The following is a 6,000-nucleotide window of genomic DNA, read 5'->3' as shown; positions in this document are numbered from 1 at the left end:
CTATTTTCTTTATCGTACATAATGGGATACAGAACCTTAAGTAATAACATAATGGGACGTCCCATAGCAATACTACTTGATGGGAGGGAGATACAACTCGGAAGGTACCCCCAGACTAGAGGACCTATACTGCTGCCTGCAACACACTGCGCCCGAATGCGAAATCTACCTCCTTATATCCACCTGATAAAATTTAGTGAATGTATGCTCTAAAGACCAAGTTGCAGCCTTACAGATCTGAGCCATGGAGGCCTGGTGACACACTGCCCAAGAAGTACTAACAGCCCTGTAGAATGTGCCTTAACTTGAAAAGGGGGAATCTTACCCCTTAAATTATAAGTTTGAATTATACCTTGCTACAGTCAATCCACTTGTTGGTAATATTTTTTGCAGATTGGATGAGCAAGATCACCGCATGGATCAGTTTGCCCTGGCATTACAAAGCTCCTGAGTCGCACGGCTCACCTGGAATCCCTCACTGTGGCTGCTTCGGTACAACCTGAGTTGCAGGCTGTCCCTGATGCTGCGCCAGTCTCCGTGCAGGCACACGCCTTGAGTATTACCTCTATAAGAGGTATGTCTGGTTCCGCCCCGCTTCCTCAGCGATTTGGGGGCGACCCAGGTCAATGCAGAGGGTTTCTCAACCAGGCTGAGATTTACTTTGAGATGCTGCCCCAGGCGTTTCCCACGGACAGAAGCAAAGTAAGTTTTGTGATATCTGCTTTCCAAGAGAGCCTTGGCCTGGGCAAACCCTATATGGGAGACGCAAAAACCTGTTGTCTTGAGGAGTACTGCGCGATTTTAACAATGTCTTTGACAAAGGTCAAGCCGGTACTTTGCTTCCTTTTATGATTGTACAATTGACCTTCAATCTGGTGCCATACCCTCTCGCTGCCGGGTTTACCCCTTTTCGGTCTTGGAGGATAAGGCCATGGAGGAGTATGTTGCAGACGCATTTTCTCGTGGTTTCATCAAATCCTCATCTCCTGCTGGTGCTGGTTTCTTCTTTGTGAAGAAGAGCAGTGAACTGAGACCTTGTATTGATTATAGGGATCTTAATTGTTTCACGATTAAAAATGCCTACCCTATCCCTTTGATTACAGAGTTATTTGACCACCTCAAGGGGGCAACGGTTTTCACGAAGCTCAATTTGAGAGGAGCATACAATCTTGTAAGGATTAAGGAGGGCGACGAGTGGAAAACTGCGTTTAATACCAGAACAGGCCATTATGAGTACCTTGTAATGCCTTTTGGCCTTTGTAATGCCCCGGCAGTTTTCCAGGAATTTTTTAAGAATGTCCTCTGAGATTTATTTTTATTTTTTTCCTCTTCTTCGCCCCTTCTTCATCAATGTGGGGTAAAACAGCAAGAGGCGGCGGAACGGTTGCTAAATCGTGTTTCTGACCCTGGTTTTATGTCATAGCGGTTCTGCCCCGGGACTTCTGTCATAGCGGTTCTGCCCCAGGACTTCTGTCATAGCGGTTCTGCCCCAGGACTTCTGTCATAGCGGTTCTGCCCCAGGACTTCTGTCATAGCGGTTCTGCCCCAGGACTTCTGTCATAGCGGTTCTGCCCCAGGACTTCTGTCATAGCGGTTCTGCCCCAGGACTTCTGTCATAGCGGTTCTGCCCCAGGACTTCTGTCATAGCGGTTCTGCCCCAGGACTTCTGTCATAGCGGTTCTGCCCCAGGACTTCTGTCATAGCGGTTCTTCCCCAGGATTTCTGTCATAGCGGTTCTGCCCCAGGACTTCTGTCATAGCGGTTCTGCCCCAGGACTTCTGTCATAGCGGTTCTGCCCCAGGACTTCTGTCATAGCGGTTCTGCCCCAGGACTTCTGTCATAGCGGTTCTGCCCCAGGACTTCTGTCATACCGTTCTGCCCCAGGAATTCTGTCATAGCAGTTCTCACCCAGGACTTCTGTCATACCATTCTGCCCCAGGACTTCTGTCATAGCGGTTCTGCCCCAGGAGTTCTGTCATACCGTTCTGCCCCAGGACTTCTGTCATAGCGGTTCTGCCCCAGGACTTCTGTCATAGCGGTTCTGCCCCAGGACTTCTGTCATAGCGGTTCTGCCCCAGGACTTCTGTCATAGCGGTTCTGCCCCAGGACTTCTGTCATATCGTTCTGCCCCAGGACTTCTGTCATAGCAGTTCTCACCCAGGACTTCTGTCATACCATTCTGCCCCAGGACTTCTGTCATAGCGGTTCTGCCCCAGGACTTCTGTCATACCGTTCTGCTCCAGGATTTCTGTCATAGCGGTTCTGCCCCAGGACTTCTGTTATAGCGGTTCTGCCCCAGGACTTCTGTCATAGCGGTTCTGCCCCAGGACTTCTGTCATAGCAGTTCTCACCCAGGACTTCTGTCATACCATTCTGCCCCAGGACTTCTGTCATAGCGGTTCTGCCCCAGGACTTCTGTCATACCGTTCTGCCCCAGGATTTCTGTCATAGCGGTTCTGCCCCAGGACTTCTGTCATAGTGGTTCTGCCCCAGGACTTCTGTCATACCGTTCTGCCCCAGGACTTCTGTCATAGCGGTTCTGCCCCAGGACTTCTGTTATAGCGTTCTGCCCCAGGACTTCTGTCATAGCGTTCTGCCCCAGGACTTCTGTCATAGTGTTCTGCCCCAGGACTTCTGTCATAGCGTTCTGCCCCAGGATTTCTGTCAGTGTTTCGCCCCAGCATTTCTGTCAGTGTTTCACCTAAGGATTTCTGTCACAGTAGTCCGCCCCAGCATTTCTGTCAGAGGGGTCCGCCCCAGCATGCTGCCCAACATTTCTGTCATAACGTTCTGCCCAAGCATTTCTGTCTTTGCGTCTCTATCCCAGTATTTCTGTCATAGTGTTCTACCCCAGCATTTCTGTTGTTGCGTGCATTTGTCTTAGAGTTCTGCCCCAGCTTTTTCTGGCTCGGCATTCAGTCTCAGTAATTCTGGCTCGGCGTTCAGTCTCAGTGTTCTGGCTCAGCATTCAGTCTTAGCATTTCGGTCGTAGCGTTTCTGCCCCAGGATTTCTGTCTTTGCTTTTCTGTCTCAGCGTTCAGTCTCAGCGTGTTTACGGTCATTGCATTTCTGGCCAGGATTCTGCTGTTGCGTTGCTGTCTCAGCTTTTCTGTTATAGTGTTTCTGCCGCAGGATTTTTGGCATTGCATTTATGCCTCAGCACTTCAGTCTTGGTTTTCCGTCATTGTGTTTCTGCCCCTGGATTTCTGTCACTACGTTTCTGCATCAGCATTCAAGTTTCAGCGTTTTTGTCATGGAGTTTTCTCTGTCATGGCGTTTTTCCTGTCATGGCGTTTTGTGTTTCTGTCATAGCTTTTCTGTCATAGCGTTGATATCTTTGTGCTGCTGCCCAGCAAGTCTGTCATAGTAGTTCAGCTTTGGTGTTCAGTCTCAGAGTTTCTCAGAGGGGCGTTGTTCACTCATGGCATACTCTGGTAGTCTTTCGTCTTCGGTGATTGTCATGTCCCATTGTGTCTGTGTCATGTTTGTACCTGGGTCAGGTAGCTAGGGCTCACACGTCAGGATCTGTCACGTCTACAGATCCATACGGCTGAGGTTTTGTTTGTTAATTGATTGTTGTTCACAATCTTCTCGCCCGTATACCATACGTCATACGATGCATGTCCATTCACCACATGTATACGACTACTCACCACGGCCTGTGGGTACACTAGCTCTGAGTTTTCAGTTAATTACCTGTCTCTGCGCGGCAGGTTACTCTGGGTCACTTACCACTCACATGATGGTGGAGGGGTCTATCATTAGGTTTCATTCATGCACAGTGGTCTTGACATTTCTGCTCATGTTCATTCTTAGGTAGGCAGGGGGGCATTGTTCTCATGTCTGGTTGTCTGTCATTTCTCTTGTTTGTGTTTCAGGTTGGGCCGTCTTGGCATCCATACCGTTATTAACCATGCTTGCACTCCCTTCTCTCAGCCCAGTCATTGTTGGGGGGCTTGCTGATTGGTGCTGATATCACTTCAGTTGATGTCCTGTTGTGTTGAAGCCCTGGTTACCGCCAAGGGATGTCTCTCAGGGTGTGTCCAAGCCACGGTCCTTAGGTGGTAGGTTTGGGCGACGTTGTCATGATTCTGGATTCCACTCTCAGCTCCGATCTCTTGTTTAGAAGGTTGCCTGGAGTACTGCTCAGGGACGTCGGTCCAGTCATCTTTGCTGATCCCCAGTCTGCTCCAGGTGGGGGGCTTCAGTCACTTGGGCATGGCTGTACCATGTCATGGGACTTATTTCCCTGGGTTGGAGTCTGACTCTCCTTCCTCTGTTCAGGATTCGGTCTTGGTTGGTAGGTCTCAGGCTGTAGCACGACCTGTTCATATCTGGTGGGACCAGTGTCCGGTGTCTGGCATGGTGTCTCCAGGTTGATGATGTTCATTGCCATGGCGCCTACTCCATCACATCCATCAAGCAGCCAGCTTTTTCTCTCCTGTCACTGGTCTTTTTTGCACTCACCCTCTCACTTCCTCATACCAGGAATGGATAGGCCAGGGGTTGGGGGGGGGGGGGTTCACTGTGCTACTCCACTGGTGTCTGTTGAGGTATTTCAGTCTTCTTAGCCATCTTCTTACAGGGGTTCCTTGGGTCAGCCCTTGCTCCCTTTCCCCCACATATCCTCTCATTCACAAGCAGTTCATTCTCAAGTCTGGGTTACCTTGGGCATCAGGCTCATCCTATCCTTCACGGGACGTTCAGTTGTGTTCTGCGTAGCTTTGCAGGCTCAAAAGGGGGTTCCTTCTCGTCACCAGGTCAGGAGTCGCGGGTTCTCCTGTCACAGCGGATACTTACCGGTTACTTACTGTTGCCATCTGGGCACGCGTCACTCTATGGGCTGGATCTCTACCTTCCCTTTTCCACCTAAACTTGTGTCTTTTTGCCCTCTTTTCAGGCATACTGACCAGCCAGGTCATGGCACACCTCAGGCCTTGTTTCTTAGGTATATCGCATTTTCCACTTGAAGACTCTGATTACAAGTGGGAAGGCTGGCAGAGGAGTCTGAGAGACTATTTAACCCTCCTCCTCTGTCAGGGCCAGGGTTGGTGTTTTCTGGGTTCCCACCCACCCGTTTCCCCCTGTTTGTCATATATACTCCTAGTATTTTTCTTATTCTTACATTCAGGGTATGCCCTCTTATCAGGCATACTGACCAGCCAGGCCATGGTTCTGCTCCTGTGTTGGCACATCCTGATCCTATGTTGCCATTTATCCTAGAGGTTGATGCTTCTCAGACTGGAGTTGGCGCCCTTCTGTCTCAACGTCCTAACTCTGAGAGCGCTATGCGTCTGTGTGGCTACTTTTCCAAGAAATTGTCACCTGCAGAGTGCAATTACGAGATTGGTGACAGAGAGCTGTTGGCGATCATTTTAGCCCTGAAAGAATGGAGACATTTCCTTGAAGGTACCACTGTGCCGGTTCTCATTCTTACTGACTATAACAATCTCACATTCTTGTCTGAGGCTAAGCGGCTCTCTCCCAGAAGGGCGCGATGGGCACTTTTCTTGTCGCTGCTTCGGAAAGAGTCTCCGTACTGCCTTGCTCCAGACCATTCTCCCAAGGCAGCTGACCACCCTGGGAAGAATCAACTCGTTTGGACCGTTTCCCAACAATTCTGATGGCCTAGTCTACGGGCTGATGTAACTGCCTGTTCCGTGTGTGCTCAGAGTAAGACTCCATGACACCTTCTAGTGGGCCTCCTACAACCCATACACTATGGAGAGAGGCCCTGGACCCACCTGTCTACGGATTTTATTGTGGAGTTACTCAGCTCCCAAGGCAACACTGTTATCCTTATGGTGGTTGACCGGTTCTCAAAGATGTGTCATTGTATTCCACTTAAGAAGCTGTCCACTTCTAAGGAACTGGCTTCCATTTTTGTTCAGGAGATCTTTCACTTACATGGATTACCCAAGACGATTGTCTCAGACAGGGGTAGTCAATTTGTCTCCCGGTTCTGGCAAGCCTTTTGTGCACAGTTGGGAATTCAGCTTG

This window comes from Lithobates pipiens, unplaced genomic scaffold (assembly GCF_037356315.1).
Source record: "Lithobates pipiens isolate NorthernLeopardFrog02 unplaced genomic scaffold, aLitPip1_a1.2 Scaffold_19, whole genome shotgun sequence".
Taxonomy (NCBI): Eukaryota; Metazoa; Chordata; class Amphibia; order Anura; family Ranidae; genus Lithobates; species Lithobates pipiens.
The sequence above is the reverse complement of the archived record's forward strand: the minus strand, read 5'-3'. Positions refer to the sequence as shown.